Consider the following 16,501-nt stretch of genomic DNA (forward strand, 5'->3'; position numbering starts at 1 on the left):
TGTGCTGACAGCTCGGAGCCTGGAGCCTTCTGCTTTGGTTTCTGTGTCTCCCTCGCTCTCTGCTCCTCCCCCACTCACACTCTGTCTGTCTGTCTGTCTCTCTGTCTCAAAAATAAATATAAAAAAAAAAAAAGAAGGTGGAGAGATTAAGTTAATTTATGCCACTGCTTCATTTCCTGACAATGCAGACAAATGTTTACATCCAACTGTGAGTACAAATAGCACGTCCTCACTTATCCGTGCCAATAGAGGCTGAGGCAACACAGATAATTGAAATTACAGTGCATGAGGAAGGGGATTGATTGATTTGCATGCTTTTCCTTAATCATGGAGGAATTGCCAGAGAATCTAAAAAATGGGCAACAGGAAAAGGGAGAAACAGTAAGAATCTTGGATAATCCCCCACTGGATAATTGAGATTTAACTGGGTCTGTTTTGATGTGTGCACACGTGTCTGAACACGGAAAAGGATGAACCCACAAAATATTATAAATGCCAGTTTTCAAAGGCTTTTGGAAAATGCAGCTCATAGCATAAGGTATCAAATTAATTTAGGGTCTCACTTGTTTCCATCGGATTTGGGCATATTGAATCCCGAGATAATAGTTTGGCGTCCGTGTTCGCGGCACTTCTCGCTTTTCAAAGATTCTCTGAGGTTAGAGGATGTGTGGTGACCCTCGTGTCCCAGATGAGGAAACAGGGGCACAGGGCCCATCTGTGGCTTGCCTGGGCTTTGGAAATAATTCCTCGGAGAGCCATCAAGACCTAGGTCCGCAGACTGCGGCCGCAGCATCCCTAGTTGTGCTTTTGTTTGAGAACTGTTCTTATTTTCGTTCTCTTTCATGCTGTTTAATCCAACCTGTTTCGTCCCGCTGCCCATCACGTCAGACTGAAGAAAGAACTTAAAACAGGATGGATTGTGTTTGACAGGAAGGAGCTGCACAGCTGAATTCCATCAAGCACAAATGTGCCCGTGGCCCCAAAGGCACTAAAACATGACAGCGGTGTTTTATGGCAGCCTCACCTGGGCTCCGTGTGGCAAGACGATGTTTCACCTGGAAAGACATCTCTCTTTGTTTGTAGCGGCAGGTCTCAGTTATTTACCGCCTCTAAGATCTCCTAAGACCACTTGGCTTTCCTTTTCTTCCTTAAAGGCCAGATATAAAGTTTAACTTGATATCGTACAGCCGTTTCCCCCGCGGTCCACGCGGAACTTGGTTTATCCGCTAATTGTATTAACGTTGCCAGTGAAGAAGTGTTCCAAAGGTGTGGATCACCAATTACCTTCTGGCAGAGCCATTATGAACTAATGACCAGTAGTAGGTATGTGCTCAGCCTGCCCACATGGAATGCAAAAAAGAAAATAAGATTTTTTTGCCTCCCGTTTAGGTAATTATTTTTTCAGTCTTCATAGATGTTTCCAAGATCTCTCCAGACCTGCCTCTTTTCACCCAGCTCCCAAATCTGATGCACAAAGGAAAATAATTTGGGTCAAAACCCATCACGTGTTCGTTGTATTGACGCTATAGAGGAAGTTAAACGCTGCATGGTGAAAGGCCTTCGCACATCTTTAGAGCAGAATATGATTGTTGCATGTTACTCTGAACCGAGAGGTGAGGATTTAGCTCTGTAGTGCCTCAGAAAATATCAAAAGAGTTTTAAAACATTAGTTTTGAGAGATTGGAATACACAGAAACTCAGAGTGTTTGAACGTCGGCCCAGACGTTGGCAGACTTCCATTCAGATTTCGTTGTGAGTAAAATGTGTACTCAGCAACTAGGTTCAAGCCCTTAGTAGTTTGTAAGCACATCTCTCTGCTTTTTCTAGATCGTTGCAGAAAAAAAATAGGTTAAGCAAATTTTGTGGTGGAGCTTATGCGTGCACAGACATGTATAAAGCCTCTGCATCTTCCAAACTTGGAAAGCATATTTTAACAGCGCAAGTATATCTATGCGTTTGATCTACATCAGAGCTTCTCACATGCTTTTTAATTATACCGTTTAAATGTTTTACCTATTAAATCTGTTTGGTCTTCAAGCTGTAAACATCACACACAGCTAATAAGCTTTAGGAAAGAAAAGGAAATTGACATTTAGTATAGAGGTTCTACAAAACCAATGAAAAACTATGCAAATGAGCTATAGAACAGACAGATTTGCATATCCTTGTTGGTTTCATGATGATATTCTCAGCATGAGCCTGGCAGACTTGCCTTTTTACCTCTTGGGATGATGCATGTTCTAGCGGTCGAGCCCTGCAGGGTCAATTTAACAAGTGTAACATTGTGATTTTCCATGCGGTTTCTCAGAACCACTGAGCAAAATGCTGCGATAAATAGTGACAGAGGAAATCGATTTTTGAAGTAAATACTTTTGGAGGACGGGGGGTTGGGAGGGACATTCTACCGCTCTTTAATGTTGCCAAGGTAGGACAAGCAATTTTTGGTACTGGTGCTGTGGCATTTCAAAGTACACACACACACACACACACACACACACACACACACACACACACGTCACTCACTCACTCACCAATTCTGCCACTCTCTTGTTACCATCATACTCACCCCCAAAACTCCTGCTCAGAGACTGGATAGATTTTGCACGCCTCCTTCGGCTGCATCAGGGTCTCATCAGAAAAGGAAGCTAAGGAAATCTGCCTTTGCCACCGTCCTGTTGGAATAATAAGTAGCCTGGTTAATAGCACAAAGTGCCAGACATTGATATATGGAAGCATACTTGCATAGTGGCTAAGAAGGATTTTGATATTGTCAGGACTGGGATTTGAACTCAGCTCTGGCACCCCTCCCTACCTTGGTTTCTCACCCATAAATGGGCATAATAAAGTGGTAGGGAGATTAAATGAGAGAGAGTATGCAATCTACTCCCAACTACCTCGCTTATAGTAAACACCTAATAGATAGTACCATTATCTTGAAATGCTTTCAAAATTATCACCATGTTTTACCTTGTAAAGTGCAAATTTTTAAAAAAAAATCGAAGTAGCTTTCTGAAGAAGAGAAAGGAAATGAAATTCACCCCTGAAATGTACTTGGAGAATTTTAGAGGGTCTTTTCCAAGTTGTTATAAAACACCTCTGAAGTAAATTTGCCCATTTCTGCCCACACCAATTCTATAACATTCCAGGGATAAAATCTGCACTTGGGTTTAAAAATAAAACGGGTAGAACAAACTGAATTAGAAGTCGTTGGCAGACATCCCCCCCAGCAGAATGTTCTCTCAATTGGTGGCATCGCAATAAAAGAGAAAATGTATATATTTTTTTAAATCTGCCCTCGCCACCCCCCCCCATCCCTCCAGCCAGTTGGATTTCTCTCTTGTAAAAACCCCAGTATCCTTGGATTTCATCTCACCCCTCCCTCTGATATGTGCACCCCCCACCACTCCCACCCCCTGGAAATAAACCACATCCGCATAGACACATCCTCCTTCCCGAGAAATCGCCGGGCAGCATTGTCCTCTGATACCGTATATGTGCATACTGGACTGCACGGAGGGCCGTCACAGAAGCACGGGAGGCTCTGATGTGTTCAGTTGTGAAGACTGCCAAGAAAGAGAAAAATTCTCCCATGTATTCCCATCTCTCCCGCCTCTTTTTTCTTCGGTAAATATTCAGGCCCTTTTCAGAGAGGCTTTTGATAATGCGTTATCCCAGCAAATGCCCCTAACCTGCATGTACATAGGACTCCCCAGTCCTGTAGGAATGGCTTCGTGAAGAGAGTCCGATAAGATGCAGTTGTAGGATTGGGTGGAGGAACCTGTCACCACACACACACACACACACACACACACACACACACACCACAACACTCACATGCATGCGCACACACACACACACACCCCCCAGCCACCCCCAACCCCTCATCACCATAGAAATTATGTAAAAACTAGACGTTCTTCTCTCCCTCACACAGGCAATCTCATCTTTCCCAAAAATGGAAGGGGAAAACGCTTTCTTTGGCTGAGCCATATGCAAAAAATTATGGAACATCTGTGTAAGTAACAACATACAACAAGACAAATTATTGGTGGTAAAAGGCAAAACCCTTGTTTCAAAAACATGTCTGGAGATAGTGTGTATACAGAACCTTGCTTTGTGTTAATTACGCATAATAACTGTCAGCTTTGCAGACCATGGGCTGGGCTCTCAATAACTCAGGGTCTTTTCCTGTTTTGTTCTATCCTCCCTTCCTCCCTTCCTTCCTTCCTCCCTCCTTTCCTTCCTTCCTTCCTTCCTCCCTCCCTTCCTTCCTCCCTCCCTCCCTTCCTTCCTTCCTCCCTCCCCCCTTCCTTCCTCCCTCCCTCCCTCCCTCCTCTTCCTTCCTCCCTCCCTCCCTTCCTTCCTCCCTCCCTCCCTTCCTTCCTCCCTCCCCCCTTCCTTCCTCCCTCCCTCCCTTCCTCCCTCCCCCTTCCTTCCTCCCTCCCCCTTCCTTCCTTCCTTCCTTCCTCCCCCTTCCTTCCTTCCTTCCTTCCTTCCTCCCTCCCTCTCTCCCTCCCTCCTCCTTCCTTCCTTCCTTCCTCCCTCCGTCCCTCCCTCCCTCCTCCTTCCTTCCTTCCTCCCTCCCTCCCTCCCTCTTCCTTCCTTCCTTTCTCCCTCCCTCCCTCCCTCCCTCCTCCTTCCTTCCTTCCTTCCTTCCTTCCTCCCTCCCTCCTCCTTCTTTCCTTCCTTCCTTCCTCCCTCCCTCCCTCCCTCCTCCTTCCTTCCTTCCTTCCTTCCTTTCTCCCTCCCTCCCTCCCTCCCTCCTCCTTCCTTCCTTCCTTTCTCCCTCCCTCCCTCCCTCCTCCTTCCTTCCTTCCTTCCTTCCTCCCTCCCTCCCTCCCTCTTTCTTCCTTCCTTCCTTCCTTCCTTCCTTCCTTCCTCCCTCCCTCCTCCTCCTCCTTCCTTCCTTCCTTCCTTCCTCCCTCCCTCCTTCCTTCCTTCCTTCCTTCCTTCCTTCCTTCCTCCTCCTCCTTCCTTCCTCCCTCCCTCCTTTTCCTTCCTTCCTTCCTTCCTTCCTTCCTTCCTTCCTTCCTTCCTCCCCCCTTCCTTCCTCCCTCCCTTCCTTCTTCCTTCCTTCCTTCCTCCCTCCCTCCCTCCCTTCCTTCCTTCCTCCCTTCCTTCCTTCTCTCTCTCCTTTTTGACTGATGTTGAACTAACTGTATAGCTTTATTTCAATAGTTGCTATGACCTGGACAATGAAATGAGAAACACGGGGGACTTGGTGGCTCACGTTTGAAAATGCAGTGGGGGGCAGATGGCCCCCTCCACCCCTGATCCATCCACAGTTAGCTTCCAATGGGAATCGAAGACCAAGGTGTGGGCCCCAGCCGGCACACTGTCTCACTGTGTGACCTTGGCAAAGGGCGCCCTTAGCCGTTTCTGCCTCGGTGTCTCCACTTGTCAAGGGCGACAGGGTAACGGTTGTGCTTGCGGTTCTTACGCGGATCGAATGGGACTAAACTGTGCAACTCGGGTCCTGTCCTAAGAGAAGTTCTGACGCTGTTGTTTCGTTCACTGAAAGGGCTCTCGGCATCTCTCGAGCACCGTGTCGTCGGCTATCTTTGCGTGTCTGCCCGTGCCAGTGGGAGACGTGGGGTCCGTCCAGTCAGTGAAGGAAAAGGCGTTTACAAGACGGGTTGTCTCTTTATGGAGAAGGGGTAATGGGGCAGAGTTGAAATCTAAGGTTCTTAAGAAGCGAGGCATACCACAGCCACCGCTCAGCAGGTGCCCTCTCTTCACCAGAAACCCCCAAGCTCCCCGCACAAGACGAGGAGGAAGCAGGTGCAGGGACTGGTAGCCAGGGTGATCTCTGTCAGCCTCCCCAGCCTTTCTTCCCTCCGCCCGCCGTCGGTAGCCCATGTTCCAGCCACGCCTAACTCCCATTGTAATTCCGACGTTCCCTACCCATTCGCATCCGTGTTCCCCTTCATTCCGACCCAGCCCACGAAGCACCCCCCTCCAGACTTCAGCATCCCCACTCAACACCTGTCTGCTCCACAAACCCATCTAACCACAAAGCCAGCCGGTCCCTCCTTTGGGTTACCAGATCCCATTTTAATTTTTTTTTTTAGACTTCTTTGCTATTTATGACGCTTAGCACCGCCTGCCTGAGAGCGTCGTTGGCTGTGTGACCGCCGGAGCAGAAAAGGGCAGCCCGGCATGCCAGTTAGACGTACAGGCGCTGGCGTGAGCCTGCCCGGGGTTCAAATCCGCCCTCTGCCATCTACCAGCACTGGAATCGGGCTACACAGTTACCTTCTCCGTCTAGTTTCCTCCCTTGCAAACTTGGCTGAAGAGGAGCTACCTCACAACCTTGTTGCGAGGCTTGGATGAAAGCCAAGGTGTTACAGCGGTGCGTGAGCACTTAAGAGACATTGGCTGCTGGTAGTCCCAGCATACAGGAGAAGACGGGCCGTGTCTTGTTTATGCTCGTGTGCTCTCACTCTACACGCAGAAAAGACCCGATCCGTAAACAGCAATGTCAGTATCAGGTACACTGAGCAATGTGAAATCTGTTCATTTGAGTCAGCTAAATAATTCAGAGTGCAGCAAGCCTCCTACAGCCCCCCATCCCTCTAGTCACTGAAAATCTGTGAGGAATCAAGAGTCTTTCAAAACAACCTCAGAGCCCTGTGGAATACATTTTCAATCGTCTTTATACGTCTGCTTTCTCTTTTGGGTGCAGACAGTTAGCAGAGCCCGATTATAAGGCATGCATATGTATGCAACATTATTTTGCAGGAGCTGAATGAAAGAACGCGAGTTGTATCCTGCCTGAATGTTTCCATCCAGGCTTCTGGGGCTTAAGGCCCTAAACAGCGGAGGCAGTTAAGGTCACTTTAAAAATGGAGCCCTTGATGCTGTGGCCCCAGCTTTAGATGCATTCACAACAAATCAGGCAGAAGAAAGTATGAGAAAAAATCAGAAATGAGAGCGACCTTTTCTTCGGGCCTTTGTAATAATGTTGGATGTGTGAGAGTGTGTTTTTGAGTGCTTGCATGCGTGTGCGTGTGTGTGTTTAACCTTCATGCAAGAAACAAGAGAGTAGTTTCCCCTTGAAACCAGCCAACCCTCCATGAAGCTTATCTCAGTGGTTCTGAGTTCACCCCCCACGACATCCGTCATGCACAGGGCAGTCCCCCCACAGCAGGATTAGCCAGTACAAAATGTCGGTAGCACCGAGGTGGAGAAACGCTGGTGGGGGATGTCCATCCTATCTGCCCCGGAGACGACATGGCCCCCATCAGAGGCCACCTCTGGACCTGGACCATCCACTTCCACCAAAATCCTCCCCCAACCCCTGCCGTTCTTCCTGCCTCCCCCCACCCACCCACCCAGGAAACCCAGTCCATGAGGATAGACTCGGGGCGGGGAGCGGGGAGGGGGCTTCAGGTGAGGCTATAGAGGGGCTTGTTCCGACTCTGTCCTTTGCCGGCAGATTATTTCTACTCACTTAATCTGAATCCTGCCTCGAACTGGATCTTTTACTATTGGGTTTTTTCTCAATTTTATGGTTTCATAAGACAAGATACATGCAGAAGTGGGGAAGGGTTAAAGCAGGAGGAGAGTGCTGACTGGAGGGAGAGGGAAACCAGAAAGAAAAAAGGAGAAAGAGAGAGAGAGAGAGAGAGAGAGAGAAGGAGAGAGGGAGAGAGAGACAAATGAAGACCTGCTTGGTTTAATGGTCTGGAGTTTTCAGCTAGAGGTTTGTTGCCAAAGTCTTGCCATCCTACACACACACACCAACACACACACACACACACACACGTACACACACACCCCGCTCCTCCACCACACGAAGGCCAGGTGGCTCCTGCTTACATACATGGCTTGGCACTTTTACTCTTTGGCTAAGACCATTTCGCACATGAACAACACAGCCTCCTCCCAGAGAGTTGTCATCCATCTGCTTCCAGAAGGGCTGTCTGTTTCCCTCCGAAACTGGTCCAATCAACATTTTCCTTTGGCCAGAGTGGCTTACCAGCAGCTTCTCCATAAGGTCCATAATTGCAATTTCTCATTCTCATTTGCCTGGCTGGCTTCACCCTTCTGTCCTCTCTCCCCGCCTCCCCAGCCAGCCCCCCCCCTGCCCCCCGCCCTCAGCCCCCCCTCCTTTTCTGTGAAGAAGCCCTGTCAGAATGAATGACAGAATCAACTTCCTTCCTACCAAACGGCTCATTACTCATGAGTTGAAAGCAATGTTGCCTTCTGTCCTCACAAGGTTTTGCAGATTTCCCCCAAAATGATCCTCCTTCCAGAATGAAATAGCGGATGAATGCCTTGCCTCTCACTCTCTCTAAGCTATGCTACTGTAGCAGTGTTGTGGGCAAATATGCCATTGAGTCTTCCCTTGTGATCTACTCCAGCCTGTCTTTCCCCATATGCTTGCGGCAGACCGTGGTTAATAGCGGTCTGTGAGCATCTGAGGCTAGCTGGGAAATCTAACTGTAATGTCACCATGCCGAAATGGTGAACACTCTCTCTTCTTTCCGGAGCACAGGGTCATTGCTCGCTGGCAAACAGGTTATGGGACATGGGCCACCACCCGTGACATTGCCGCCATGTTTGCAGTTGAACGAGGGAGCGTGTAACGGGCACATTGTGTGTGTGTGTGTGTGTGTGTGTGTGTGTCGGGGGGGGGGGGACCAATGTCTCAGTGCTGCCACCTCTCCCACATGACTTCTCATTCCTAAATTTTGGAAAGTGAGCAGCACAAGTAGGATGGATATTGTGAGGACCAAAAAGCAAATCTGATAATAAACTCTTGGGATTTACAAGAGAAATGTCCACGCTGGAGGTTTAGGGACCCGTTTCGCAATGGAGAGATTTTATAAAAACATCTGAAATCTGCTCTTTGGAAGGAGAAAGAAAAGGCGGCAGCATTCTTAAGAAAGTATGGAGAACCTACAGCATCTAGGGAGTATGAATTATACTTTTCTGCGGTTCGCCACTGGGTAAGCAGGACCTATAGCTAGACTTTGTCTACCATAATATGTTTGGAACATTTCTAGACCGTATGTTAAGGGGTAGACACTGTTAAAATGCCACTGTCCAGAAAGGCATTTTGAACAAGTACACTTGAGTGAGGAAAGCAGGTCCCTGTTGGGTCACTTTTGGTGAGCAGCTTGGCACAGTGAGGCAAAGCGGGCTCCCTTTTTCCCTGAAGGTGAAGTTTGCGGGTACGGAGGGGTCCTAAGACAGAAGGCACCTGAGGATATTTGGTTTGGATCTGGCCCATGGAACCCTGACATCAAGCATCTTTAAAATATGAAAGAGTTAGGAGATCTAGTGCTTTGCAGCATTTTAGATGAAGAAAGGCAATAGCGAGGATATTGTTCTGTGTTGAGTTGATTACTTTTGTACGTAATGGGCACAGTCTTAGAGTCCACAGACGCATCTGGAAATTCGCATTCATAGGAGGCCCTGGGTAGACAGTATAACAGGGAGCTGCCGACCCAGACCTGGCCCCATCAGATGGTCCTGGAAGGTCTTCAGAGGAGACATAGGACCAACAGTGGGGCTGCTTCCAGCCAGGCTGGAGCAGCTCTGAATCGTCTTGAAGGTCCTGGATGGCTCCTTAAGGGAGTCATGGAGCACCCACTCTCCCATCACCCCTAGAACATGTCTCTCTTTTCCTCTTCACCTTGACTCCTAATCCATTCAGAGAGCCTAGCTGATTCTCTCTTTCATAAAGCCATGCCCAGGGAGATCCTCCAGAGGCTTCTGTGAACATTCCCCTGACCACCCTTCTAACTGGGGCAGCTCTACCTTCTAATGTGGAGGTAAGGACAACACGGAGAATTCCAGTTGATTCTCCACGGAATAGCCAGTTGGTTGTGTGGCATGATCTGTTGTGTCCCTGTGCCTGGAACAATGGGCAAAGCCTGGAAATAAGTCAACACCATATCAATACTACATAGGCGAACTTGGCCCATGCCGCCGGGGTCAAATAGAGAGGTACAGTCAGTAAAGTCAGGCTCCCAACGAGGCTGAAAAGTCAACTGTGATTATCCACATGGGCTGTGTGGATGGTTGCAGATGGCCGAACAATTGTGGGTGCAGCCCACCCCTACACACTTGCGCGTGCGCGCACACACACACACACACACACACACACACTCATGTGCTTCTCACCTGCCTTCTTTTGAACCCGTAGCTCTGATTTGTCTTATAGCAGCAATTACCTCAGAGCAACAGTCACAAAAGAAACGGAAAGCCAGCAAACCTGAGTTCTAGGCGGTGCTCACCACCTGCTCTCAGGACTGTTGAGATCATACTCGAACAGTAATACATCAGAGATGGCATTTCAGTTTTCAGACTTGTCGATTAACAAAGAAAATATTATTCAGAGATTGGTGTGTGATTATAAGGATTCTCTCCATCCCCCAGCCCTATCACTCAATGTCCCTTCATTAAAAATGAATTTTAGGGTGCCTGGGTGGCTCAGTCGGTTAAGCATCTGACTTCAGCTCAGGTCATGATATCGCGGTTCATGGGTTCGAGCCCCGCGTCGGGCTCTGTGCTGACAGCTCAGAGCCTGGAGCCCGCTTCAGATTCTGTGTCTCCCTCTCTCTCTGCCCCTCCCCTACTCACCTTTTCTCTCTCTCTCTCTCTCTCTCTCTCTCTCTCTCTCTCAAAAGTAAATAAACATTTTTTAAAAATTAAAAAAAAATGAATTTTAGAGTTCCCTCTCCAAAATTCATTACCTGAATCAGATCACAGGTCAGATGACAATACTCTTCTTTTCGTTGAGATACAATTGTACACATAGCCTCCTGCAAGTTCAAGGTGCATTTGATACATTTACATTTTGCAATAGGACGTGTTGATTTGACACATTTACATTTGACAGTCTGATTCCCACCATAATTAGCTAACACCTCTATCGCCTCCCATAATGATCATTTCTTCTCTGTGTGGTAAGAACAGGGTCTTTGTAGGGTCTATGAAGAGCAGAATGGTGGTTACCAGGAGCTGGAGGAGGAGGACTGGGGAGACGTTGTTGAAGGCTCCAAACTTGCAACCACTTGTAGATAAGTAAGTTCTAGAGACCCGTTGCACAGCATACTGATTACATAGTCATCAATACTGTATTGTAAACTTCAAAATTGCTAAGACAATACTTTTTCTTTAAAGCACCTTACTGGAAATACTTTCTTTTTTTTCCCATAGTGAACCTTTAACATCTCTGGTTTCCCTCTGGCTTGTAAACATATGAAAGAACTGAAATGAGACCTCATTGGTCCCAGTCAGGAAAGCGGAGGGGACAGAGGTGACACAGATCAAAGAAACATCTCTCCCCTGCAACTGCTGTTACCATGTGTTCATTTTTGTGTCGTATTTGCCCACCCCGGGGAGGAGGAGGAGTCACAACTGGGTCTTTATCATGAAAGATAAAAGTGTAGCTAGTTGGATGGTGTCCATTTTTTATTTGCTCAGCTACCGGCGGGGCCTCTTAATGTTGCCGCCCCTGGGTTTATTAGTGAGAGTTCGCTCTAGAGACAGGAACAGGACTCACGGATGCTCCTCTCCAGGTTCCAGAGGGTCAGAACGCTTCTTTGTCAAGTGTCTCCAAGAAGTGGGGAGCTGTGCAAGTCAAGGAGGAAGAACAGCACTAAACACAGCCATGTATTAGCTGTCTCGGAGCGTCCGGTGTTTTCAGACAAAGGTTTGGAAGGTTCCGGTGGGACTTGACTGTGGCCGAGTTTAATTTGTCGTACTGGTGGTTGTCCCAATGACTGCCCGCTTGGTCTGTAGGAATGTGAGCCTACGTGTGCACACTCACTCCTCCCCCACATGCACGTGTGTTTGACCTTGCCCTCGCCCTTGGGATTGTGTATAACCTCATCATATAATACAATGACCTGTATATATAGGAGGCAGCCTGGTGTTTAACTCTATGGTTTTTTGTGTTCAAAATACTTTTTTTTAAAGTTTATTTTCTTAGAGAGAGAGAGTGAGAGAGCGGGGAAGGGGCAGAGAGAGAGGGAGAGAGAAAGAATCCCAAGCAGGCTCTGCACCATGAGCACAGAGCCCAATGTGGGGCTCGAACTCACAAACCGCGAGATCATGACATAAGCTGACACCAAGTCAGACACTTAACCGACTGAGCCACCCAGGCGCCCCTCAATCCACGTTTTGAAAAACGCCTTTTTCAGAGGAAACGGAAAGACTCAAACCCAAGAAGTCTGAACACTTACACATCCCTTTTCACCTCGTAATCTCAGAGTCTTATTTATCTATTATTTAAAATTTACCTATTTTAGGGGCACCTGGGTGGCTCAGTCAGTTGGGCATCCGACGTCAGCTCAGGTCATGATCTCGCGGTTCGTGGGTTCGAGCCCCGCGTCGGGCTCTGTGCTGACAGCTCGGAGCCTGGATCCTGTTTCAGATTCTGTGTCTCCCTCTCTCTCTGCCCCTCCCCTGCTCACGCTCTGTCTCTCCCTGTCTCTCAAAAATAAATAAATGTTAAAAAAAAAATTTAATTTACTTATTTTAGTCCTGGTTTATCCCAGGAGGGGCGGGCAAATGTAACTGTTAGTGCACTAAGTGATTTTGTTTCTTTTTTTTTTTTTCCCTGCTCTGCCCTTGCTAATGTTAAAACGACACCGCCGGTTGATACGTGCCGTGTTAGTTTTAGTGCGAATAATCTCGCCCTCTCAAGGGCGTGTGGACTGATGTCCTCCCACACCATATTAGATACAAACCTAGAGCAAGAAGGCCAGGAACAACAACAACAAAAAGCTCACGTTCCCCTGGCCGCTTGAATTGGATGAACCTCGGAAATAAATACCAAGTGGTCCCCTGTCCTAAATGTGCTTCCAGTAAATTCCAGCTGGGAACCTTCCGGTTTCACGTGCGCGTCGAGAGGAAATCATAGCAATCGTCGTACCCAGCAGAAGGGGTTTTTACGCCCCCAGCCAGGAAATGTGCACACATCACATGGACATTGGGGTCAGACAGGGTGACAATCAGCTATGCAACTAACGAGAAATTATGCAAAATTAGATGGATTATGTCCATGTTTTCAGTTTTTGTCTCTTAGCAGTTTAAACCTTTAATTAAAATACACATGACAGGGGCACAGTCTGTAACTATCAGATTTTATATGCTCTGGTTGTAAGGTAATAGCCTTCCAAGTTATTTTTATGGGTCATTCTATCTGGTGGCAACTTAGAATATAAAGCCACGTCCCAGCTTCCCAAAAGTAATGTCTGTTTTCTCACTTTCTAATAATTACTTCAGGTCTGAGAGGAAAGACTTGTCACAGTGAATACAAATTAGTCCGCTCCAGGGTGCGACTAACCGGATTGTTTGGGTCTGAGTTTTATCCCTTTGGGGCAGAGTAACAACATCATTTATGGATGTCTGCCTGTATGCATGCTGTGTAGACTTACTCAGGACATCAGCACAGCTTCTAGGACAGTCTTCCTAATACAGTTGCCCCTTGAACAACGCGGGTTTGAACTGCACGGGTCCACTTAGGCATGACTTGTCTTCAGTAAATACAGTACAGCACTGTAAATGTATTTTCTCTTCCTTACGCTTTTCTTAATAACGTTTTCTTTTCTCTAGCTAACCTTACTGTCGGAATACAATAGGTAGTACATACAACACGTATGACATAAGTGTTAATTGACTGTCTATGTTATCAGTAAAGCTTCCGGTCAACAGGAAGCTCTTCGTAGTTAAATTTCGGGGGAGTCAAAGTCACCCGTGGATTTTCAACTACGGGGTGGCATGGAGTTGGTGCCTCTGACCCCCCCACATTGTCCAAGCATCAACTGGACCCGTATTGTCTAATAGCTGAGCTGTTGTTAAATAAAAACGTGCATGTGTTTGGAATCGTTCCCCTCCCCCCATCCTCAACCTCTTAAGTGATACAAATAGTAAATGCATCTTAGTATTTATTTAGGAAGCTGGCATTCTGGGACTGGCTTACAAGATAGCTCATTTGTTTGAAGGTCCCCAGAGACGGCAGAAGTCATACCACCGTATCAGCAGCCGCCTTCATAACACAGAAGTAAAATTCAGCATAGAACACTCCAACTCGGTGTTTATGGGGAACACCGGTGCTGTTGTAATTTCCATTCGGTTCATATTATTTCGTGGGGATCTACCTAATTGGCATTAACGTGTGGCTTTCCATCATTGTAAGGGCACTCTGACGTTGCAGCAGAATATTTGCGGGCTATATCCTCCAAGGCAGCGATGTGGTGTGTGTGTATATATGTTATATAAACTGCGCCATCACCCCGAACCATCCCTGGTCCTTATATCTCTCTGCACCGGAACTAAATGCCCTCTGACGGTGGCCAACTAGACCAAAGAATGAGGCTGTCTCTTTCAAAGCGCTGTAGACAATGGGATAAGCAGCGGTTACTGGTCAATTATCTGCCCCCCACCAACACACACACACACCCCACAGGCTTCCACTGCCCTCTGCTGGGAGTGAGGCTGGATCGGAGGAGAGATGTGGACTTTGCCAGATGCTGGCAGAAAGCCCCAAGATTCCTTCCACTGTGTCTCTGCCTCCCTCCCGGCTTAACCTTGCTTGCATCTTGGACCTCAGCGGTACACATGGCCAGCTGCTCAGCACACACGTCCGGCCATGTTTCCCTCATATCCCTTTCTCCTCAAGGCTCCCCTTGCACCCTTTGTTGTCATATTTGCTGATTTCTTTTTTTTTTTTTTAATATTTATTAATTTTGAGAGAGAAGAGCGAGCACGAGCAGAGGAGGGGCAGAGAGACAGGGAGACGCAAAATCCGAAACAGGCTCCAGGCTCCAAGCTGTCAGCACAGGGCCCGATGCGGGGCTCGAACTCATGAAACATCAGATCATGACCTGAGCTGAAGTCGGACGCTCAACCGACTGAGCCACCCAGGCACTCCCATTTGCCGATTTCTTTAAAGGAAAGCATAGAATGTGGTCCATCCTGGGTCTCGCAGCTTCTGAGAATGGCACCTTCCGTGCATAGCACAGCACCCGACAAGGGAGGAGAGTAGTCCTTCTTATGGCAAGCCATGTGGGCATCTTCAATCATTCATTCGGAATATTACTTTTAAAAATATAAAATACGCTAAAAAAATTGGATAAGTAATGGGCAAACGAGTGGAGGCTTGGTTATGAATTACAATAATGATTCTAATAGATACCATTTATTGGCACATTATTATGTGCCAGGCACCACGCTAACATAGCTGCGTGTATCAGCTCATCAGAACCTCATGACAATTGTGAAGCATATGTACTCTTATTATCCTCATTCAATAGAAGAGGAAGCAGGGACTTTGGGTGGGAGGTGGCATCACTTAAACCAAATCGCGGCTGTAAAGGAGGAGCTGGTTCAGTGAGGGCTGACCAGTCATCTGTGGGCAGAGCAGGAATAAAGTCCCAGGCTGCGGGCAAACATGAGGTTCCCACCCAGATGCCGTGTGGTAAATTCCATCCCCTAGAAGGTCCTGAAGTAAGAACATGTGGGCAAAACTCCACACCATGACTTAGGTCCACATCAAACCAATTCTGTCTGTCCAAGGAACTGATAGAAGTTTGTTATGTCCTTGACACGAGATCGTTACTGTTAGCACCTACGATTTTATTCTGAGCGTTCCGTGGTCAGGCAGTCCAAATCTCATGAGCGATCCTTGCTTCTGTTTCTTCTTTGATTTGACTTATGCCATGCCATGCATTACAGTGGATCTGTGCACGTTCTCCTTTATTCCAAAGGCCACACATTTCTGAAAGCCTCTGTGCTTTTTCAGGGGCAGGAGTGGGTGGTTAATGTGCCTGAGCAGAGAAGCACTGCTTAGTGTGGCCAAAACAAAATCCATTTCCGTACAAAAACTAAAACTTTTTACAAGGAACCAGGGATTCATAGTTTAGAGGAAGCACATAATAGCACAAGGGAACAATATCTACTTTGGCAATGAAAATAATTTCAGAAATTGCATCTTCTAGACAAAAACAGTTGAGCAGGAAGAATTCTCCATTAATTCTTCCATTTAATGAACATTTGAGCACCTATTATGTGCCAAATATCTTTTCCGAGCTCTGTTACAATGTTCACTTCTGAATCTTTTCCTGAACCAGAACAATTCAGAACATGCTTCCGTTAATCACCCCAGCTCACTTCTCCACCTTTTCATTCATTCATTCATTCATTCATTCACATAGTTTTTAACCTCAAGAGCACTGAGGTTAAAGATGGAATTGACATAAAGGGCTTCTGAGAAGTTGATTTTTGAACCAAGTCTTAAAGGATGAATTAGGGTAGTAGCAGGTGGAAAACTGGAGAATCATATTCTAAACATAGATGTCCCATTTTGCTCACATTTGTCTCTTCCTGATAACGAGCTAAAATTTAGAAGTCCCCAACCGGTTGCTGCAAATCATTATTCCATGCTAGATTTATGTAGTCCTGTCTTTCTATAACAGTCTGTAAGTTGTCAAAAAGTACACATGTATATAAATTGTTACTGAATATGGTTTGTCTTGAACTG

General features: G+C 47.0%; 1 protein-coding gene across 6 annotated transcripts in view; it reads left to right on the forward strand.

Annotated features, from left to right (window-relative positions):
- The window catches only part of ATXN1 (ataxin 1), a 411,201-nt gene that overhangs the window by 295,736 nt on the left and 98,964 nt on the right, over positions 1–16,501 (forward strand). The window contains exons 7-8 of one of the 6 annotated variants that reach the window (XM_042985667.1): positions 1,406–1,613; positions 3,935–4,015. The exons of 4 other annotated variants lie outside the window; for them this stretch is intronic. The gene's annotated coding sequence lies outside the window, so the exon portion shown is untranslated. The remainder of the gene's footprint in view (positions 1–1,405; positions 1,614–3,934; positions 4,016–16,501) is intronic. One more of the 6 variants, XM_042985668.1, reaches the window with a different exon arrangement.

Source organism: Panthera tigris, chromosome B2 (genome assembly GCF_018350195.1).
Source record: "Panthera tigris isolate Pti1 chromosome B2, P.tigris_Pti1_mat1.1, whole genome shotgun sequence".
Classification (NCBI taxonomy): Eukaryota; Metazoa; Chordata; class Mammalia; order Carnivora; family Felidae; genus Panthera; species Panthera tigris.